General features: G+C 48.5%; 2 protein-coding genes across 5 annotated transcripts in view; one reads left to right on the plus strand and one right to left on the minus strand.

Moving 5' to 3' along the window:
• LOC142466753 (uncharacterized) overlaps positions 1–24,211 on the plus strand; it is a 308,465-nt gene that overhangs the window by 235,730 nt on the left and 48,524 nt on the right. The window lies entirely within an intron of this gene.
• LOC142466754 (uncharacterized) overlaps positions 1–24,211 on the minus strand; it is a 42,744-nt gene that overhangs the window by 9,062 nt on the left and 9,471 nt on the right. Inside the window, exon 3 of one of the 4 annotated variants that reach the window (XR_012788209.1) lies at positions 12,811–12,975. The exons of the other annotated variants lie outside the window; for them this stretch is intronic. The gene's annotated coding sequence lies outside the window, so the exon portion shown is untranslated. The remainder of the gene's footprint in view (positions 1–12,810; positions 12,976–24,211) is intronic. 4 annotated transcript variants of the gene reach the window in all.

Consider the following 24,211-nt stretch of genomic DNA (forward strand, 5'->3'; position numbering starts at 1 on the left):
AAGGCAGGGTGACGTCATATACACACAGAGAGAGGGGAGATACATATATTATATACATACAGAGAGAGGAGATACATATATTATATACACTCAGAGAGAGGGGAGATACATATATTATATACACTCACAGAGAGAGAGGGGAGATACCCCGCTGTGAAGGGGGGGAAACGGAGCTGTGAATGGGGGAGGGGGGGGAGGGAGAATCGGATATGTGAGGGGGGGGAGAGAGACCGGAGCTGTGAAGGGATGGGGGGCCGCATTCATGTGCAGAGGGGGGAGGGGACCGGATTGCTGTGAACGGAGGAGAAAGAGAGAGGGGGCAGAGAGTGGAAGGGGAAGAGAGAGAGGGGAAGAGGGAGAGAGAGAGGGGAAGAGGGAGAGAGAGGTGAATGGGGAGAGAGAGGGGGGAGCGGGAAAATTACATCCCAGGCAATGCGTGTATACCAGCTAGTTCATTTATAAATCGTGAACATATTCTGCAGCGTGTTGCAATGGGGTACGTGGAGTTATGTATATTACATAATCAGTTACATACAAGTAAGGACAAATATGCACAAACAGATTCAAAGAGGTAATGCTTGTGACATTTTACAATCTAGGGGCAGAGGGACAATGTTGAAACAAGAATGTAAGCTGGTGTCAGGATCGTAGCTAGGCTCCACCCCCAGGACGCCTCACGCACTTATCTTCAAGGGCACACACGGATCTCGGCCTGCGCGTACACACCGCAAGAATGCTGGGTCAACAGACCTCCGCTCTCGTGACGTCACCACTCCGGTCCACCCCGCGGGTGACACGCCTGTCACGCCCCACGCACACAGCACAGCAAGTAATCACAGAAGGGAACTCGGCTGCCTCATCTGTTGCTAATCCTATACCCTCTTATCGGCTCGTAGCCTACGTATGACGTCAGTCACCCTGCTGTTCCCCGATTGGTTGCTACCTTCTTTTATACACAGTCAGCCCTATGCTAGTTGCTGAGGATACACTGTTTATTTCCCAAGCTTACTGCTTCCTAGTATTTAAACAAAAGTCAGAAGATTAAAGGTCTCCCAAAGATCCCTATTGGTTGCACTTTATAGCTGCTAGAATACAGGGGGTTAGATACTCCCCAACATAATGTCAAATAGGCTATATATAAGTACACGAAGTAGCTGCTCCCAACACTGTGGGAGGACAGTAACCACTAAAAACCGAAATAGGTCGAAAATAAAGAAATTTTAATTAATTAAACCTTAAACAATGATGCAAACACAAAAATCAATTAAAAATGGGTGATATAGTAGCTTTAACAGGGAGCGAGGGGTAATCCCCAAGTAGATATAGATATATATAATCCCTGGTAATAGGTGCTAGAGACGTTCCATATAATTACCTCACTAGGGAGGTAGGTGTGTAATATCTAATGAGTATGTACAGTTAACCCTTGAGGTGCCAAGAATAAGGTATGTCTCATATAGGAATAGTTAAGATACCATGTACAGGTTAACCTTGCTTAGCATATAGGCGGTGGGTGATTGTGTCTATATAGTATACAAACATACATATGATGGTGTGGAGAGCATCAGCAGTGCAACTAAATATTGAAACATATGGTCACATACACAGACTTATCCCCACAGCCTCAGTAACACTGTGGATCTAAATAGTTGTTACATATGTCTCAGACCCAAGTGTAAGGGTACAGAGTAGCCAGGCACACATGTTCTCTTCCTGCTACCGCGGTTGCCAGTGTATGTAGACATATATGAATCGCCACACAAAGCTAGTAGTGATGTGTAGCAATGTCATGTGATCATAGCCAGTGCCCGTCAGATCATAGTAAGTATCAGTAACATTACAAGCATTACAAACATTAGGAGCACCCGCCACCCATCCGACACGTCCACCCCCTAGCAAGTCGGAACGATCTCACCCGTGACCTATATCACCCATTTCTAATTGATTTTTGTGTTTGCGTCATTGTTTAAGGTTTAATTCATTAAAAATTCATTATTTTTGACCTATTTAGGTTTTTAGTGGTTACTGTCCTCCCAGTGTTGGGAGCAGCTACTTCGTGTACTTATATATAGCCTATTTGACATTATGTTGGGGAGTATCTAACCCCCTGTATTCTAGCAGCTATCGAGTGCAACCAATGGGGATTTTTGGGAGACCTTTAATCTTCTGACTTGTGTTTATGTATAACATTATCCCTGTGCACCAGCTGTAATTTATTTGATTATTTTTCTTATCATTCTTATTTGGTGAGCGGACAACTACAAGTTATGTTATATGCTTCCTAGTATTGCCTGTTCCTGTACTTTACCTGACCTGTGTTGTGACCCCTGCTCGTACCTGAGGTGGGTCGATGAATGTATGAACACGACGCCATGTTCAAGCAAGTAAAGGTGTGTGACACAGAATAATCAGCTAATGGATATGCTCCAATGCTCGATAGATAACCTTGGTGTCCAGCTTAAAGGCTCCTACCACTGCTACACCAGTAGTCCCTGCTTCTATCCTGTTGACCCCGGCTGGTAAGCCATGCTTACCTACCCCTAAACGCTATGGAGGTGACCCACTGGGGTGTCAGGGATTTCTCAATCAGTGCTCCATACATTTTTAATTGTTGCCCTCTCATTTTCCGTCTCAACGCTCTACGGTGGCATACAGTTAGGTCCGGAAATAATTGAACACTGATACAAGTTTTGTTATTTCGGCTGTGTACCAAAATAAATTCAAGTTGGTTAAATAATGAATATGGGCTTAAAGTGCATTCTATCAGCTTTAATCTGAGGGTATTCACACCCAAATTGGTGGAAGGGTTTAGGAATTACATCTCTAATATGTAGCCCCCTCTTTTTAAAGGGACCAAAAGTAATTGGACAATTGACTCTAAAGCTGTTTCATGGACAGGTGTGAGCTATTCCTTCGTTATTTCATCATCAATTAAGCAGGTAAAAGGTCTGGAGTTGATTCCAGGTGTGTCATTCGCATTTGGAAGCTGTTGCTGTGAACCCACAACATGCGGTCAAAGGAGCTCTCAATGCAAGTGAAATAGGGCATCCTTAGGCTGCAAAAAAGAAAATCCATGAGAGAGATAGCAGGAACATTAGGAGTGGCCAAATCAACAGTTTGGTACATTCTGAGAAAAAAAGAATGCGCTTGTGAGCTCCAACACAAAAAGGCCTGGACGTCCATGGAAGACAACAGTGGTGGATGATTGTAGGATCCTTTCCATGGTAAAGAAAAACCCCTTCACAACATCCAGCCAAGTGAAGAACACTCTCCAGGAGTTAGGCATATCATTATCCAAGTCTACCATAAAGAGAAGACTTCACGAGAGCATATACAGAGGGTTCACCACAAGGTGCAAACCATTAATAAGCCCCTAGAATAGAAAAGCCAGATTAGACTTTGCCAAACAATATCTAAAAAAGCCAGCCCAGTTCTGGAACAGCATTCTTTGGACAGATGAAACTAAGATCAACCTGTACCAGAATGATGGGAGGAAAACAGTATGAAGAAGGCTTGGAACGGCTCATGATCCGAAGCATACCACATAATTTGTAAAACACAGTGGAGGCAGTGTGATGCCATGGGCATGCATGGCTTCCAATGGCACTGGGTCACTAGTGTTTATTGATGATGTGACAGAAGCAGCCAGATGAATTCTGAAGTGTATAGGGATATATTGTCTGCTCAGATTCAGCGAAGTTGATTGGACGGTGCTTAACTTTACAGATGGACAATGACCCAAAACATACTGCGAAAGCAACCCAGGAGTTTAAGGCAAAGAAGAGGAATATTCTGCAATGGCCGAGTCAATCCCCTGATCTCAACCCGATCGAGCATGCATTTCACTTGCGGAAGACAAAACTTAAGGCAGAAAGACCCACAAGCAAACAACAACTGAAGACAGCTGCAGTAAATGCCTGGCAAAGCACCACAAAGGAGGAAACCCAGCGTTTGGTGATGTCCATGCATTTTAGACTTCAAGCAGTCATTGCCTGCAAAGGATTCTCGACAAAGTATTAAAAATGAACATTTTATGATTGTGTTAATTTGTCCAATTACTGTACATTTGAGCCCCTGAAATAAGGGGAGTGTGTATGAAAATGGTTGCAATTCCTAAACGTTTCATATGATATTTTTGTTCAACCCCTTGAATTAAAGGTGAAAGTCTGCACTTCTATTGCATCTCGGTTGTTTCATTTCAAATCCATTGTGATGGCGTATAGAGCCAAAATTATGAAAATTGTGTCAGTGTCCAATTATTCCCGGACCGAACTGTACATTGTTTCATGGTTGATGGACGACGCCCTGGCATAGGCCTCCCCCACCTGGGAACAAAGACCGGATCTGACCTCCAACCTTAACCGCTTCATCACAGAGTTCGAGGGTCTTCGATACGCCTGGCCGCAAGGTAACTGCTTCTTCCAGTCTCAAATATCTCACAGGGAGACCGTACTGTGGCCCGCTACGCGGTTTAATTTCGTACTATAGCCTCCGAAACTGGCTGGAACGACGCGTCATTGTCGGCGGTATTCTGGTATGGTTTGTCCTTGACTCTCAAGGACGAGTTGGCATCCCAAGACCGCCCGCGTGACTAGAAGATCTCGTGGCCCTGTGCATATGTATGGACCAACGATTCAGAGAAGGATGGAGAGGGGAAGACACCAATGAGGTAACTACTCATTTTTTACTCATCAAGCAGGAACCGTGACTTCTTTACCTTCACCCGTAGAAGAACCTATGAAGCACCCGCCTCTTGACGGGTGAACAACAGCGCAGACGTCGCGCGGGCTTATGTCTATATTGTGGAAACAGCTAACATAGGGTGGCCACTTGCCCATTGAAGTTGGGAAACGCCACAGCCCAGTGAGAACCAGGACGATCACACTGGGTACCTTGTCTTCACCTCCTTTTAAACTTCCTTCCAGGATTTATGTCCCCATCACCTTATCCGGAGATATCTTCAGAACCACTACACGTGCCTTTTTGGATTCCGGGTCAGGTGGGAACTTTGTCGACCAAGGGTTTGCAGAGAGGCACATGATACCCCTACTATACAAGGATCGCCCCGTAGGGCTCGAAGCTATAGATGGCTGGCCACTTCAACCCGCCTAAATATCCTTGCAAATAATAATCTGCTTACAGGTCAATGGAGTCCATTCCGAGAGGATACAACTGGATGCCATTCATACCCCGTCGGTGGACGTCATTCTGGGTCTGTCTTGGCTCCAGCTACACAATCCCGAATCGATTGGACAGAGACTTTTCCTATCCACTGGAGGCCCCAATGTCAGAAGGATTGTCTAATCCCTCCCAGGGCCTAGCAGGGATGTCAGTACCGGAACAGGGTAAGGAGCAACTGCCAGAAACCTACAAGAAGTTCCGGAACGTCTTTGACAAGGTTCAAGCCGAGGAACTTCCACCTCACCGCTCCTACGATTGTTCCATCAATTTGCTGCCTGGCGCCATTCCGCCTAGAGGAGGCTCTAATCCACTGTCTTTCCCCCCCGAGACCAAGGCCACGAGGCAGTATATTCAAGAAAACCTCAAGAGGGGCTTCACCTGGAAGTCTGCATCACCCGCAGGCGCACGGTTCTTCTTTGTGAAAAAAAAAGGATGACTCACTCAGTCCTTGCATCGACTGCCGCGGGCTCAACAAGGTAACTATAAAGAATAGTTATCCACTCCCGTTAATTTCTGAGCTGTTCGATAGGCTACAAGGTGCCATCATTTTTACCAAGTTGGATCTGTGAGGGGCGTACAACTTGCTAAGAATTCATCAAGGAGATGAGTGGAAAACGGCCTTCACCACTCGGCATGGGCACTACGAATACCTGGTAATGCCCTTTGGCCTCTGCATCGCACCCGCAGTGTTTCAGGACTTTGTGAATGAAATCTTCACGGACCTGCTCAATCAACACGTAATCGTGTACCTAGACGACATCTTGATCTTTTCCAAATCTACACAAGAACGAACACCCAGGACATGTAAAACAGGTTCTTCAGAGACTGCGAGAAATTAATCTCTTTGCCAAGCTGGATAAATGCCAGTTACACCAAACCTTGACTTCTTTCTGGGATACATAATTTCCGACCCAGGACTCGCTATGGACCCGGCCAAGGTCAAAGCAGTCATGGATTGGCCTTGTCCTCTCTCTCTCAAAGCCGTACAAAGATTTCTTGGATTCGCTAATTATTATCGGAGATTTATCCAAAATTTCTCTTCGGTGGTTGCACAGATTATGGCCCTAACCCAAAAAGGAGCCGACCGAGCACACTGGTCTCCCAAAGCTACCAGAGCTTTCGAAAAATTGAAAAAAGCCTTTTCCTCTGCACCCATCCTTGTGCACCCGAATCCAGGATTGACCTTTATGCTTGAGGTAGATGCCTTAGATGTAGGAGCAGGGGCAATACTATCAAAAAAAATTCCTCATGCCAAAATGCATCCTTGCGCTTTCTTTTCTAAAAAAAATCTCTACCGCTGAGCAAAACTACGATGTGGGAAATCGTGAACTTCTCGCCATTAAGATGGCCTTAGAAGAATGAAGACATCTTCTCGAGGGTACGGAGATTCCCGTTACTATCCTGACCGACCACAAGAACCTGCTATACATTAAAGGTGCGCGTCGCTTAAGGTCACGACAGGCACGGTGGTCCTTATTTTTCACCCGTTTTAATTTTGTCATCTCGTATCTCCCTGGGTCTAAAAACAAAAGCAGTTGTGCTCTCGCGACAATTTCTGGTGGAGGACAAATCAGAGGACCATCAAGAGACTATATTTCCACCTGCCATATACTTTCAGCCAACTCATTCAACGGCTTACTAGACATCACAAGAGCTCAATTTAGCCTTCCAGAGGGCCTCAAGATTACAGAGGGACACTTTTTTATGCCACCTACCTTCCACAGGAGAGTAATGGAATGGAGTCACGTATCCAAGACAGCCGGCCATTCTGGTACCAGGAGAACAATCAAACTTTTGGAGCGGACCTTCTGGTGGCCAAATATGCGCAAGGACAACAGGAATTTCGTTTCGACAAGTGCCACATGCGCTCTGAATAATACGCCTCGCAACAGGCCCTCGAAGCTTCTTCAACCCCCTCCGATTCCGGACCTTCCATGGACATCTTTCGATGCCTTCATTGTCGAACTTACAGGACACCTGAAAGCTCATATTGAACCCCCAAAATAACCACAACATATATATATATAAATATATAGGTGTCACAGAGGAGTGCTACTGAGCATGGCGATATATATTTAAAACCAGAAACAGAACATGAAACACAGACAGAGCTCAGTGCACATCCAGTGAAACCTATACACTGTACAGTGTCTAAATATATATGTATAGATATCTATTCAATAAAATGGTCTTTTAGCTTAACATTCAATCAGACTTAGAACTATGCAACTAATTTTGACAGATTTATTATAAAATCATTCTTCCTGGTAATGCACAGTTTATTAAGAATTAATATGAATTTATATTAGTGTTAGGGACCCTTGAGATGTGGTCTGCCGTGTAGTGGCTATGGGGCTTATAACACTTTGGCCAAAATGTTAAACTAAAAGACCATTTAATAGATATCTATACACAGTGTTCGACAATCCTATACATTTACACGCCCGAGGCATGTAGATTTAACCCCCGGGCAAGTAAATATTGGCCCAAGCAGCACACGTGTATTTTTTTTAAATTTCCCTGCTCGCGCTGAAAAAAAATAAAATAAAAAAAACTCCCCCTACCTGACAGCTGATTGGCGCACGCTCCCAGGCTTTGTGGGCGTGCGGGGGGGGGGGGGGCCCTCGGCCCTCACCACGTGCCTCCCATGCGCCAGCGAGCTTCATGACGGCGCAGCCGCCGCATGAGGAGGGGGGGATGTCGGACAGTGGCGGCCACGGCGGGGCAGACTGTCCCCTGGGGCGCCCGCTGGGGGATACCTCGCCGCGTATGCTGATTGGGGGGGGGGATGTCGGCCTGCCCTCCCCCCGAGCAGTAGATGGGCGCGGGTGGGGGAGTAGCGTGGTGCTGGTCGCGGCCTTTCCTCCCCTGTGTGTGTGTGTGTGTGTGGGAGAGTGTGTGTGTGAGAATGTGTATGTGTGTGTGTGAGAATGTGTATGTGTGTGTGTGTGTGTGAATGTGTGAGTGTGTGAGTGTGTGAGTGTGTGAGTGTGTGAGTGTGTGTGTGTGTGTGTGTGTGTGTGTGTGTGTGTGTGTGTGTGTGTGTGTGTGAGAATGTGTATGTGTGTGTGTGTGTGGGAGAGTGTGTGTGTGAATGAATGTGTATGTGTGTGTGTGTGAGAATGTGTGTGTGTGTGAGAATGTGTGTGTGTGTGTGTGTGTGTGTGAGAATGTGTATGTGTGTGTGTGTGTGGGAGAGTGTGTGTGTGAATGAATGTGTATGTGTGTGTGTGTGAGAATGTGTGTGTGTGTGAGAATGTGTGTGTGTGTGTGTGTGTGTGTGTGTGTGTGTGAGAATGTGTATGTGTGTATGTGTGTGTATGTGAGAATGTGTATGTGTGTATGGGAGTATGACAGTCAGCCCCCCCCCCCCCCCCCCACTCTGTGTGTCACCCACGTTTCTCCCCTCTCTCTAACCCCCACACTCTCTCTCTCTAACCCCCACACTCTCTCTCTAACCCCCCACACTCTCTCTCTAACCCCCACACTCTCTCCCTCTCTCTCCCTCTCTCTCCCCACCACACTCTCTCTCCCTCTCTCTCCCCACCACACTCTCTCTCCCCACCACACTCTCTCTCCCTCTCTCTCCCCACCACACTCTCCCTCTCTCTCCCCCCACTCTCCCTCTCTCTCCCCCATCACACTCTCTCTCTCTCTCTCCCCATCACACACTCTCTCTCTCCCCATCACACACTCTCTCTCCCCCCATCACACTCTCTCTCTCCCCCATCACACTCTCTCTCTCTCCCCCCATCACACTCTCTCTCTCTCTCCCCCCATCACACTCTCTCTCTCTCCCCCCCATCACACTCTCTCTCTCTCTCCCCCCCATCACACTCTCTCTCTCTCTCTCTCCCCCCATCACACTCTCTCTCTCTCTCCCCGATTCACACTCTCTCTCTCTCCCCCCATCACACTCTCTCTCTCTCCCCCCATCACACTCTCTCTCTCTCTCCCCCCATCACACTCTCTCTCTCTCTCCCCCCATCACACTCTCTCTCTCTCTCCCCCCATCACACTCTCTCTCTCTCTCCCCCCATCACACTCTCTCTCTCTCCCCCCATCACACTCTCTCTCTCTCTCCCCCCATCACACTCTCTCTCTCCCCCCATCACACTCTCTCTCTCTCTCCCCCCATCACACTCTCTCTCTCTCCCCCCATCACACTCTCTCTCTCTCTCTCCCCCCATCACACTCTCTCTCTCTCTCCCCCATCACACTCTCTCTCTCTCTCTCCCCCCATCACACTCTCTCTCTCCCCCCATCACACTCTCTCTCTCTCTCTCTCCCCATCACACTCTCTCTTTCTCTCCCCATCACACTCTCTCTTTCTCTCCCCATCACACTCTCTATTTCTCTCCCCATCACACTCTCTCTTTCTCTCCCCATCACACTCTCTCTTTCTCTCTCCCCATCACACTCTCTCTTTCTCTCCCCATCACTCTCTCTTTCTCTCCCCATCACACTCTCTCTTTCTCTCCCCCACACCCTCTCTTTCTCTCCCCCACACCCTCTCTTTCTCTCCCCCACACCCTCTCTTTCTCTCCCCCACACCCTCTCTTTCTCTCCCCCACACCCTCTCTTTCTCTCCCCCACACCCTCTCTTTCTCTCCCCCACACTCTGGATCTCTTATTTACCCTATATATCTTACTTGCCCTATACTTCACCGAAATTACCTATACTGCTTTCTTCCAGATCCGACTCAAGCTTCACACGGAAGACTCGGAATCTCCCCTAACCCAGAAGAGAGGTAGGGAACACATCCCCTCCAATGTATAACATTGCGGGAATGAGGGTACCTGGACATTGAGGGACTGCGGATCAGGTAAGATCCCAGGCGGGATTGCTGCTTTAGATATTGTGAAGCGGGGACATCCAGACACTGGTTAAGGGGTTCAGGAAACTAGTCATTCACACCTGGCTTTTAATTCTAGATCCGACATTTACACACACACATGTAACAAGGACTAATTGTAGTATAATGTAATACAATAAATACATTTATGTCACAAACGAATGTTGTTCTGACTAGGAATTTATTAAATGTATTTTATTTATATATTTTATTTTAAAGCGGGTTGGGGGCGGGACTAGGGTTGGGGGGTGGGACTAGGTGGCGAGTTGATTTTTTGGTTGGGCGAGTAGATTTTTGGGTGATTTGTCGAACACTGTCTATACATATATATTTAGGCACTGTACCGTGTATAGGTTTCACTGGATGTGCACGGAGCTCTGTCTGTGTTTCATGTTCTGTCTCTGGTTTTAAATTCATTGTCGAACTACCTACCTCTAAGGGGATGGACACCATACTAGTGGTCGTAGACCGCTTTTACAAACAAGTGCACTTTACAAACAAGTGCACTTTATTCCACTCAAGGGATTATCCAGCGCGTCCAGACTCCCGGAAGTATTCTTCAGACTCCACGGAACACCGCAAGTCATAGTTTGATCGAGGCTCACAATTTATTTCCAAATTCTGGAGGGCCTTATGCCAAAGACTAGGCATGTCACTCCATTTCTCTTCAGGATATCATCCACAGACCAACGGCCAAACGGAAGGGACCAATCAGTCCTTGGAACAGCTCATTCGCCGTTTTGTTTCGGACGCTCAGGACAATTGGGCGGATCTCCTCATTGGCAGAATTTTCACACAATCTGCGGAACGAATTCTATACGCAATCTTCTTTCTTCATCAATTATGGATTTCATCCCTCAGCACTTGGCATCACAATCCCCACATCTGGGGTTCCCGTTGCCGAAAACAGAATCCAATACCTCCAGGATTCTTGGGAAAAAATTCAGGGAAATTTGAGGCACATCGTCGCTATACAAAAGACAAGCCGATCGTCATCGCCGGGAGACTCCTATTTACACTCCAGGGCAAAAGGTCTAGTTGTCGACAAAAAATATTCGTCTTAAAGTAACCTCCCCCAAATTGGCACCAAGATGCATTGGACCTTTCATTATCATGGAAAGGGTCAACCCTGTTGCCTATCAGCTAAAACTGCCGGCGACAATGAAAATTCCGCCCATGTTTGATGGATCTCTTCTAAAACCCTTCTAAAGGAACCGTCAATCTACGAGTTAGGAACTAACCCCTCAGCCCATCCTTGTGGAGGGCCAACAAGAGTTCGAGGTCCAGACAATTCTTGATTCAAGAGTATCAAGGGGAAGATTGCAGTACCTGGTGCATTGGAGGGGCTTCGGTCCCGAGGAGCATGAGTGGATTCCCCAAGAACAGGTACACGCCTCCAGACTGATTCGGGCCTTCCATCGCAGGTACCCTTTTATTCCATCTCAGGGTAATCCGGAGGTCACCCATGAAGAGCGGGGTATGGTCAGGATCTGCCCCCAGGACGCCTCACGCACTATCTCCAGGGGCACGCATGAAACTCAGCCTGCGCGTACGCTTCCTAGTATTGCTTGTTCCTGTACCTTACCTGACCTGTGTTGTGACCCCAGCTCGTACCTGGACCTGTCTGATCTATACCCCTTGACCTCGGCTTGATTTGGACTCCCGCTCTCCTCGACCACGGCTAACAGATAACGACTACTCTTCTCTCTCCTATCCCGAACCACGGCAAATACTATGACCTACCCAAACTCTCCTACCCTGTCCCGGCTACACAAAACTGACTGCAATCCGGACCTGGTACCATGGTTGTAGGGCGGCGGTTATATACATCCCCACCTCAGCCCTGTGGTCTGGTCCAGTTTGTGGTGAGCACTCGTCACGGGTGGCTGCTCATTGTAGGATAGTGTGGCTCAGGTTGTACTATATCCCAGCCTCACAGCTGAACCCATTAAGATTTGGGGGGGGGGGGGATATTACAGAGGGTGAAGATTGGTGCAGTCACACAGTTGGCTAAGCCTCTGGATGTTGGAGGTGGAGTTGGATGTTAGAGATATGGCAAGAAGGTTTAATTGAAAAGGGGAATTTTGGGGGAGTTTTTAAACATATGAAGCTGCGGGAGAGTCTGATGATGCGTTGTAGGGAATTTCCAAGAGAGGGTGCAGTACGGGAAAAGTCTTTCAGGCAGCATTGAGAGGAGGTAATAACTTAGGAGGAAAGGCGGACGTCACTGGCAGAAAATAGGGGGCATTTAGGTATGTATTTGAGGATGAGGGCTGAGATGTAAGGTGTCCAGGGTCATTGAGACCGTTGTCATAATTAGTGTGACATGGAACCGCAGGTTAAGCCCGGTTCCTGGCCCATGCCCCTCCCTACCATCTGGCCACCAGACCCGTGAGCTTCCCTGTTATATGTCCAGTAGCTTGTTGCATTCATGTAAACTGTGATTCTTTATTCCTATTATAATAATGTACTGAGTGTAAACATGTGTTTTGAGCTCAAGTCTCTGGGCATGCAGGGCTGAGAAAACCTTTGTGCAGCCCGCATGTCCAGAGAAATAGCTATTAGATGAACTGTGACTGAGGAGAGGGCCATTCTCCAGCCCAGACTGAGTCATCCATCTCAACCAGAGGTATCTGGCTGAAACTGTAACGTGAGGTCTGGGTCTAAGGCCCAACTGACAAAGGTGCCAGTGGCATCCGTGCTCTGATTGGTTTGCAGCACTCCACAGTTTTAGATGAAGGCCAAGGTCTATGTAAAGAATTGCTGATCTCACTTCCAGAGCTCAGATGGCCTGACGTGGAGGGGAACTAATCAGGGAGCTCCGAGGCTGTGCCGGAGACACGTGAAAACGAGCCTGGGAGCCTAACCAAGCAGGAGATGTGAAAGTGCTCTCTCACGATTTGCACTACGGGTACGTCCTGGAAGTTGCGTCTGGCACCTAGGTGAAGAAAGGGTGATTTTAATCCTAAATATTAATTATGCTATATTCTCTATGTACATATATATTCAACATGTAACTGGATAATTTAGTATTAAGTTAGACTGCAATGATAATAAGTTAAATGCAGGCAGATTTGCAAATGTTTGTTTGCCAAGTTGCAAGAGTTTGACTTCAAAGGGTAGTTAAATCGTTAGTAAAACAATACAATGGAGAGAAATTAAAAGGAGAGAGGTATTAAAGGATAAAGAACAAAGTTCATTCTATAGTTACTTAGAAGACACTTTTTGATCTGTCACTATGTCACAGTAAATATTGCTAAATGAAGAAAGTGTTTTCAGATTAATAATTAACCAAGAGTATAATGAGCTCAGAATCAGAAAAACAAGTGATTTCCTATGTTTAGACAGTTTGAGAGAAAAGTATAAAAATTGTATTTGTATTTATGGAATTCAGAATCCTTTACACCAAGCAAAGAACAAGCTAAGATTCTCCACTCCATAACTACACTATATGCCTGAATGACGGAACCTGATGATGACTGGAATTATGTTGTGAACGGTGTGTTCTATTTAGTCCCTCATTAAATGAAGAAAAGAACCGTGCCGTGGACTATTTGATATATATGGAATTAATGAAGAAAACCTTCATTTGGCAAACCATCAAGTCCAGAAAGACTAATCGTCTTTACTAGGTAGTTAGGAGTTCCCCCGTATTCCCTGTTTTGGCAAATAAAAGATCTGTTTGTGATATTGTGCTGTGCTGGCTCCGGCTGGAATAAATACTCTTTATTGAACTGCTTTGTCCTGTCTGGTACCTTTATCTGGGTATTAAGTTCTGGTCTCCTGTTACAACTAGGGTTTTACATTTAATTCTAGAGGCTATGGAAAGCGAGGAGAAGGGGGGCGACTTCTATTTTAGTAGTGTCTCCAGTTGTATATATCCCCTCAAACCTCCCTACAAATAAATTAGGGAGAAATGCATGTGCTGAAAAAGTAGCACAACTGAGGTAGCCTGGGAGACATGCTAATAGATGGGCAAAGTATATTTAAAAGGAGTACCATCCGGCACTTCCTAAAATGATTTCCATACCAACTTAGTTGATAAGCCTAAGACACCATAATGACTGGAATGGTGTAAGACCAGCAAGTGTGAGCGAAGCACACACTGTGTGCTGCTGGGACTGGAGAGGGACGTGCAGGGCTGAGAAACCCTGTGTGCTGCTGGGACTGGAGAGGGACGTGCAGGGCTGAGAAACCCTGTGTGCTGCTGGGACTGGAGGGGGGCGTGCAGGGCTGAGAAACCCTGTGTGCTGCTGGGACTGGAGAGGGACGTGCAGGGCTGAGAAACACTGTGTGCTGCTGGGACTGGAGGGGGGCGTGCAGGGCTGAGAAACCCTGTGTGCTGCTGGGACTGGAGAGGGACGTGCAGGGCTGAGAAACCCTGTGTGCTGCTGGGACTGGAGAGGGACGTGCAGGGCTGAGAAACCCTGTGTGTTGCTGGGACTGGAGAGGGACGTGCAGGGCTGAGAAACCCTGTGTGCTGCTGGGACTGGAGGGGGACGTGCAGGGCTGAGAAACCCTGTGTGCTGCTGGGACTGGAGGGGGACGTGCAGGGCTGAGAAACCCTGTGTGCTGCTGGGACTGGAGAGGGGCGTGCAGGGCTGAGAAACCCTGTGTGCTGCTGGGACTGGAGGGGGGCGTGCAGGGCTGAGAAACCCTGTGTGCTGCTGGGACTGGAGGGGGACGTGCAGGGCTGAGAAACCCTGTGTGCTGCTGGGATTGGAGAGGGACGTGCAGGGCTGAGAAACCCTGTGTGCTGCTGGGACTGGAGGGGGACGTGCAGGGCTGAGAAACCCTGTGTGCTGCTGGGACTGGAGAGGGGCGTGCAGGGCTGAGAAACCCTGTGTGCTGCTGGGACTGGAGGGGGGCGTGCAGGGCTGAGAAACCCTGTGTGCTGCTGGGACTGGAGGGGGACGTGCAGGGCTGAGAAACCCTGTGTGCTGCTGGGACTGGAGGGGGAGTGCAGGGCTGAGAAACCCTGTGTGCTGCTGGGACTGGAGGGGGACGTGCAGGGCTGAGAAACCCTGTGTGCTGCTGGGACTGGAGGGGGGCGTGCAGGGCTGAGAAACCCTGTGTGCTGCTGGGACTGGAGGGGGACGTGCAGGGCTGAGAAACCCTGTGTGCTGCTGGGACTGGAGGGGGACGTGCAGGGCTGAGAAACCCTGTGTGCTGCTGGGACTGGAGGGGGACGTGTAGGGCTGAGAAACCCTGTGTGCTGCTGGGACTGGAGAGGGACGTGCAGGGCTGAGAAACCCTGTGTGCTGCTGGGACTGGAGGGGGACGTGCAGGGCTGAGAAACCCTTTGTGCTGCTGGGACTGGATGGGATGTGCAGGGCTGAGAAACCCTGTGTGCTGCTGGGACTGGAGGGGGACGTGCAGGGCTGAGAAACCCTGTGTGCTGCTGGGACTGGAGACGTGGAGAGGGACGTGCAGGGCTGAGAAACCCTGTGTGCTGCTGGGACTGGAGGGGGAGTGCAGGGCTGAGAAACCCTGTGTGCTGCTGGGACTGGAGGGGGGCGTGCAGGGCTGAGAAACCCTGCGTGCTGCTGGGACTGGAGGGGGAGGTGCAGGGCTGAGAAACCCTGTGTGCTGCTGGGACTGGAGGGGGAGTGCAGGGCTGAGAAACCCTGTGTGCTGCTGGGACTGGAGGGGGACGTGCAGGGCTGAGAAACCCTGTGTGCTGCTGGGACTGGAGAGGGACGTGCAGGGCTGAGAAACCCTGTGTGCTGCTGGGACTGGAGAGGGACGTGCAGGGCTGAGAATCCCTGTGTGCTGCTGGGACTGGAGAGGGGACGTGCAGGGCTGAGAAACCCTGTGTGCTGCTGGGACTGGAGGGGGACGTGCAGGGCTGAGAAACCCTGTGTGCTGCTGGGACAAGAGGGGGACGTGCAGGGCTGAGAAACCCTGTGTGCTGCTTGGACTGGAGGGGGACGTGCAGGGCTGAGAAACCCTGTGTGCTGCTGGGACTGGAGGGGGAGTGCATTGCTGAGAAACCCTGTGTGCTGCTGGGACTGGAGAGGGGACGTGCAGGGCTGAGAAACCCTGTGTGCTGCTGGGACTGGAGGGGGACGTGCAGGGCTGAGAAACCCTGTGTGCTGCTGGGACTGGAGGGGGACGTGCAGGGCTGAGAAACCCTGTGTGCTGCTGGGACTGGAGGGGGACGTGTAGGGCTGAGAAACCATGTGTGCTGCTGGGACTGGAGAGGGACGTGCAGTGCTGAGAAACCCTGTGTGCTGCTGGGACTGGATGGGATGTGCAGGGCTGAGAAACCCTGTGTGCTGCTGGGACTGGAGGGGGACGTGCAGGGCTGAGAAACCCTGTGTGCTGCTGGGACTGGAGACGTGGAGAGGGACGTGCAGGGCTGAGAAACCCTGTGTGCTGCTGGGACTGGAGGGGGAGTGCAGGGCTGAGAAACCCTGTGTGCTGCTGGGACTGGAGGGGGGCGTGCAGGGCTGGGAAACCCTGCGTGCTGCTGGGACTGGAGGGGGAGGTGCAGGGCTGAGAAACCCTGTGTGCTGCTGGGACTGGAGGGGGAGTGCAGGGCTGAGAAACCCTGTGTGCTGCTGGGACTGGAGGGGGAGTGCAGGGCTGAGAAACCCTGTGTGCTGCTGGGACTGGAGAGGGACGTGCAGGGCTGAGAAACCCTGTGTGCTGCTGGGACTGGAGGGGGACGTGCAGGGCTGAGAAACCCTGTGTGCTGCTGGGACTGGAGGGGGGCGTGCAGGGCTGAGAAACCCTGTGTGCTGCTGGGACTGGAGGGGGGCGTGCAGGGCTGAGAAACCCTGTGTGCTGCTGGGACTGGAGGGGGAGGTGCAGGGCTGAGAAACCCTGTGTGCTGCTGGGACTGGAGGGGGAGGTGCAGGGCTGAGAAACCCTGTGTGCTGCTGGGACTGGAGAGGGACAGGCAGGGCTGAGAAACCCTGTGTGCTGCTGGGACTGGAGGGGGACGTGCAGGGCTGAGAAACCCTGTGTGCTGCTGGGACTGGAGGGGGACGTGGAGGGCTGAGAAACCCTGTGTGCTGCTGGGACTGGAGGGGGGCGTGCAGGGCTGAGAAACCCTGTGTGATGCTGGGACAGGAGGGGGACGTGCAAGGCTGAGAAACCCTGCGTGCTGCTGGGACTGGAGCGTGCAGGGCTGAGAAACCCTGTGTGTTGCTGGGACTGGAGGGGGACGTGCAGGGCTGAGAAACCCTGTGTGCTGCTGGGACTGGAGGGGGACGTGCAGGGCTGAGAAACCCTGTGTGCTGCTGGGACTGGAGGGGGAGTGCAGGGCTGAGAAACCCTGTGTGCTGCTGGGACTGGAGGGGGAGTGCAGGGCTGAGAAACCCTGTGTGCTGCTGGGACTGGAGGGGGAGTGCAGGGCTGAGAAACCCTGTGTGCTGCTGGGACTGGAGGGGGAGTGCAGGGCTGAGAAACCCTGTGTGCTGCTGGGACTGGAGGGGGACGTGCAGGGCTGAGAAACCCTGCGTGCTGCTGGGACTGGAGGGGGACGTGCAGGGCTGTGAAACCCTGTGTGCTGCTGGGACTGGAGGGGGACGTGCAGGGCTGTGAAACCCTGTGTGCTGCTGGGACTGGAGAGGTTGAAAAGGAAAAATGTGCGCGCTGTCCCTTGATATTCCTCCCTTTAATAACGGGTTCTCCCTGCTGCTCCCGGTCTCCCGTGATCAGCGGGGTACACTTAGTCACAAAAAATACACAACAATAGAAGCGCATGGAAAGAGACAAAACCGAAATTAGTACACAAAATCTTTATATGTAAAAAAGACAGATAATACAACACCACATACAGGTAAAGATCACATTGATCTAATGGTCCGTCACAACCACAGAGGATAAGGAACTGATGAACAGAACCTCACGACTAGAAATTCTACGCTATCCCCAAGTATATTAGCAGGGAAGGAGTCTGGGGCTAGATGATAAGAAGCACACAGACCTCAAGCTAAGGCCTCGGTCCCGCTGCGCTCGGTGGCGCGGCGGCCACACGCGAGTTCCCCACCAGCAGGGGAATCCTCCCAAGCCGGTCCCGGTCCCCCCTGGCTGCACAGCTCACTACACGCTGTGGCGCGTCAGCCGCTAAGGGACACAAGAGAATGGTGATCCCTAGCATTGACGCGTCACGTGGTGTGGCTGTGAGCCAATGGGGAGGGGAGGCTTCGGGAGGAGGAGAGGCTTCGGGGAGCGGGGAGGAGTGTGGAGTGAAAGCAGCGTGAGTGCCTGTCTGTGTGTGTGTCTGAGTGCGTGAGTGCTTGTCTGTGTGTGTGTCTGAGTGCGTGTGTGCCTGTCTGTGTGTGTGCGTGTGTGTATGAGTGCCTGCGTGTGTGTGTGTGTATGAGCGTGTGTGTGTGTGTTGCTTACCATCAGCAGCTCCAGCCCGAGCCCATGGAGGGAGGGAGGGGGGTTGAGTAGCGGGTCCCTCCGCTCAAGCCACGCCCCCCCTCCCTGTCAAGCCTCCCACTCCCGCCCACCTCCGGCTCCCGCTCCCTACAGACCGCATATCGCGGTCTGTGTATGTCAGCGCCCCGCCTGTCTGCAGTGCGGGCGCGCTGACTCTGGGAGCGGGGCCTTAGCCTAATAGAGCTCATGAATGAAGCACTACACCTTCTAGCTACCTAAGGTTTTCTGTACCAATTAAGGGAATTATTGTATATAAACCATGTGTATAGATATAATCTATGACAATTTATGGTATTTATATACATTGACACTAATGTGTCCAGAGACACCAATGTGTTTATAGAGCACTTTATGGTTTAATATCTTATCTGTGAACTCTATGTATGTATATACATTATATACATCTATGTACTGTATGTGAAGTCTATACTATTTAGTTACACATGGTTTTATGTACACATTCAGGTAAATATTGTTTATTTGCATGTGTATAGTTTGCATTTATGATCATTTGATGGTTTGCACACATTTTTGGACATTTAATATATAGAGAGAGGACTTATATAATACAAGTTTAGACATTTAAGACTCATCCTTTTTATATTTTTTTTAAACATATTGTAATACTTTTAAATACACATTTTTAAATAAATAGATATATATGTGAATTTAGAACATTTTAATAAATATATACTTTAAAATGTTTTTTTAGAGTGCTAATGTATATATGGGTATTACATATGGTATGTAAGATTAGTTGGTGGTGATAACCAATGTAATTCTAATAATTATCCCAGTATACTGTAACACGATTAGTTCATGCATGTAGGATGTATTTTAATTGTGATATGTTGTGTAATGTTAATGATTTGTTCGTCATTTGTATCAAGTAATGTTTTGTGATAACTGATTGGAAGGCTGTGTTTTCTATCCGGTACAGTGATCCCTATTGGCTAAGGGTTTCTCTAGTCAGGTATTTAAGTAATACCCAGGGATCACATGACTTATCCCTGAAGTGTCATATGGCACGAAACGTGTAGGTGACGTCATACGCAGCGACGCGATGTCCGTGACGACGGACATCCGGGCTGCAGTCCTGAGACTCAACGAGGACGCTGACAGGAGTTCTATTAGCTTGAGGTCTCTGTGCTTCTTATCATCTAGCCCCAGACTCCTTCCCTGCTAATATACTTAGGGATAGCGTAGAATTTCTAGTCGTGAGGTTCTGTTCATCAGTTCCTTATCCTCTGTGGATGTCACGGACCATTAGATTAATGTGATCTCTACCTGTATGTGGTGTTATATGTTCTGTCTTTTTTACATATAAAGATTTTGTGTACTAATTTCGGTTTTGTCTCTTTCCATGCGCTCCTATTTTTGTGTATTTTTGGGGACTGGAGGGGTGCAGGGGACAAAGAGGAAAGTGTCCAGGGGCGGAGATCAGGCCAGAAAAGCAGAGCCAGCTGATGGGTAATATAACTACTGTGTAATACGGATACACAATTTGCTCCACTTTTCCAAGCCTGTTCTTATTGCTGGCATCTGCGGCCCCCTTAAGATCCCTGACTAATATCACCCAGTTTCTTGGCACAATTTGCTCTCTGAACGAGAAGAGTGAGCTGTTAGTTCTTGGGAATTTCAACTCGAATTGGCTTGACCCTAAAAACAACAAAATCCAGATACAATTCAAGTCACTTAACCTAACGCAACTAATTTCCCAACTCACACGAACAAACCTGAAATCTCACAAACATTTCTTGCTAGACTGGATTCTCTCTTCTAGACCAAGCAGAATCCAATCCTCTGGCATACTACCTGACATTTTCAGTGACCATGCAATAGTGTACTGTGTAAGGAAAATCAAACCACCCCAATCAAGCCCTAACATTCTCCTCACTAGAACATTTAGAAACTTTAACCCAAAACAGTTCCTTGCTGATCTTACCAGCTGCCCTTAGTACAGAATCAACTCAATACCTGACCCCGATTCCGCCCTCGATTATTTCCAATCAGAGTTTCTAAAACTCTGTGATAACCATGCTCCACTACGCAGAATAAAATTACGGAGGGCCCACCTTCCGTGGGTTACAACCGACCTTATAGCGTTCTACCACTTTAGGGATGACATGTGGAAAAGCTACAAAGTAACAGTCACTACCATGGATCTTAATAACTACAGATGCCTGCGGAATATGTGCACAAGACAAACAAGACATGCAAAAGCCCAATATTATTCTGACAATCTTCACCAGAATACATCAAATCTAGCTAACTTCTGGAAGGTCATTAACAATATATTCCAGCCTTCTAGCAATCAACAACCAAGTAATATCACTAAGGAAAAAAAAAATCACACTGACATTGCAAATGCATTCAATGATTATTTTGTGGGGTGTGCTACTAACTTATTAGCAAAACGCAACCCAAACTACAAACATGAAGCCCAATCTGGGAGTACCGCTATTGCCCTACACTCTCCTAACACTGCCCACAATTTTCAATTTGTCCCAGTGTCTGAAGGAGATTACACAAGCGAACCTCAAATTAAAACTAAGCAGCCTATGTTGACCTGACCTACTGCAATCAAAGTTCCTACGACTTGGTTCCCCAGCCATTGCCAAACAGCTTGCCTCCCTAATCAACTCTATCCTGTCTGCAGGCCATACCCCTAAAACATGTATAACTGCCACAGTTGTCCCAATCTTCAAAAGTGGGGACAAAAACATGGTCTCAAACTACAGGCCAATCTCTCTTCTCCCAATACTATCCAAAGTCATGGAAAAAAAAGTTTGCAATGAAATCCAGTATGGAATGGAACGGGGACAACTCACTGGTGCAGTATTCCTAGATTTTGCAAAGATTTTGCAAAGGCTTTTGATACTGTTGATCATGTTATCTTGCAAAACAAACTCAAGTGCTCTGCAATAGGGAAACATGCTTTTCAACTTGTTGGGTTCCACCTGATAGGTAGGAATGAAACATGTGTCCAACTCCGACCCCTTGGATATCACCTGCGGTGTCCCGCTATGCTCTGTTCTGGGGCCCCTACTCCTCGGTGTTCATCAATGATCTCCCTACAGCTTGTAAGGAAGCTTCAATACACATGTATGCAGATGACACAATCTTATATGCATGCAGCCCTCGCCTCTCTGACCATGAACACATACTTCAATCTGACTTTTTGGATTTCCCAAAATAAACTGTTTGTAAACACTGGCAAGACTGTAACCATGGTATCTCAGGACAAGGCTACATTTCTAAAGCTACCAATGACAGAGCTTCAGATAAGAACCAGCTCGAATACCATCCTAGCCCGTTACTAGTTTTAAATATCAGGGCATATGGTTTGACTACCATTTAACATTTGGGTTGCACATTGATACCATGACATCCAAAACCTATGCCAAACTAGGTGTACTTTAGAGGAAAAAATCCTCCCTAAGCCTGCTGGTGAGAGTGCATCGCACAGCAGATAGTTCCAATTATAGACTATGGGGACATAGTGTATAGCACAGTCCCCCAAACCCACCATAGCAAACTAGACACATACTACAATTCAATGTGTCGCTTTGTCCGCCAATGTAACTACAACACACATCACTGCGAAAATGCTCAAAGAACTAGCATCACTTGGGTCCAGGCACTAAGCTCATCTCTCCTATCTTGCCTTCAAATACTTATACCGCAAGCTACCCCGTATCTGAACAAGCTCCTCACCCCTACCACACGCAGCACTTGTCACCTGAGATCTGACTCCAAGGGATTTTTTCATGGCTCAACAAAGTATCCGGTCGCTCCACCTTCTCTTACCGTGCACCCCAAAACTGGAACATTCTACCGGAGACTCTCAAAACCACCCCCAGTCTAAGTTCTTTCAAAACTAAAGCTGTCTCACATTTTAAAGTGGTCTGTAACTGTTACATACGCCTAGAACTTATATTATGAACTTATTTTATCTTTAACGGTTCATGAAATGTCTTCATATTTAATGTATAACCGTGTTCACTCAACAGTTGCGCCCCCTCTTCCTTCTGAACCGCAGCGACGTCACCAATGTCACGTCGCTTTGCAATGGTAATGTGGCGTTATGATGTCATTTGACGCTGCGGTTTAGGAGGGCAGCAGGTAAGAAGGAGGTGGCCAATACAGCTAGGTGACTTCCCATCAGGGCCGAGAGTGCAGGAAAACTTTATGGGAGCAGACATTTTTGCCGCCCCAGGCCTAACGTGAAATCTGCCACTGCCTGTTCACTTAATGTAATGCAATGTCTTTATATACAATGTATAACCTATGACGGCAGCGGGGTGCCAAACGAGTAATAAAGGGGTCATCCTCATTAGGCACCCCCTTCAACCGTCTGGGAAGTGAGGGGTTAACCAGAAATGTACTTGTAATACACATGGTCCCCTGTTTCACAACCAAAATGTATGTCCCTTTGGTTATCATGTTCCCACAATTAGAGTGATTACATGTATTTTTATTCCCCTGCCTCAGGGCAAAATGTGTCCTCTTTGCTTTGTATGTATTGTTCCAATTATCGGTGATGCACCAACCACATACACTGGGATCAGGTCGGGAGGGAAAGGGTTAATTGTATTTACATGGTTATGGACCTTTGTTCCCCTTCCCGCCTTTTCAGTCTCCATTTGTAGCCTGTCCATAGGTTGCCATTGGAGCTCCATGCAACCCTATGGAGATTTCACAGATTTGGGCCCGATGCCTGAGAAGACCAGCAGGTGGCGCCCGAGAGGAGGAGCGGAGCTTCTCCATTGAAAGTGAATGGCGTAATGTTTTTCAATGGGGATTCCTCGAAGACCGCTCTCCAAGAATGAGTTGGATGCCTGCCAAACCACAGCATCCAAAAATGGATACTGTTTCACTGAAAAGAGCTATATCTCTCAATTGACGTGGGAATTAGGCTACGGCCAAGTTCACCACCAATTAACGTGTGTAACTTTTGTTCTAGGGCAGCCAGCAATAAAACTCTTTTTGCCCCTAGCTCATAGGAACCCCCAACCCCCTTACTCGACCCCAACCGGGTCCGACAGTCAATGGCGACGAGAAAGGGTCGCGCCGGCCATGAGGGTCCCACCATTGACCGCAATGGCGGAGAAAAGCCGCATAGCTTTAAAACATTAAGTCAGATAGTGTAGAAAGTGAAAACCCATATCTCCGGTTCTATAAGACCTAGAGGGCTGTGATTTGGCCACCATGTAATCACTGCTCCAGAATGACAATTTCCAGCCCTCTCTGATCAACCGAACAGAGTATGGGTAACTGTGTAAAATGTGATTCTGCCATTGACTTCAATAGCGGAGAAATGCAACTTCGGTAAATGTGCATTTAAAGTGGTATATTGTTATCTCCGGTTCAGTGGGTCGTAGCGAGCTGAAACTTTGCCACCATGGAGAGTCCCCTCCGGCATGAGGGTCTAGCAATTTGTAGCCCGCTCGGCCCAGCCAAACAGGGTGTGTGTGTGTGTGTATATATATATATATATATATATATATAATTGTGGAAATATACTGTATTTGGTGCCTAGTAAAAAGCCTGCGAAAGATACTAGCCGCTGCAGTATGTTAATAATCAGGGGGCAACCGTATGTCTACACCAAGTCCCCTGATCAAAGGCTCCCCCACCCTGATTAAGTATGCAAGGGCAGAGAAGAGCAGGACATAGGCACTTGTACCAAGTGCCATACTTCACACCTCTGGACAGAGTTTCCCGGCCCAGACCCCCAGAAGGATAGTGTACTATTGGACTCTGCCCCCACTTAT

The sequence above is a fragment of the Ascaphus truei genome, chromosome 15 (genome assembly GCF_040206685.1).
Source record: "Ascaphus truei isolate aAscTru1 chromosome 15, aAscTru1.hap1, whole genome shotgun sequence".
NCBI classification, from domain to species: domain Eukaryota; kingdom Metazoa; phylum Chordata; class Amphibia; order Anura; family Ascaphidae; genus Ascaphus; species Ascaphus truei.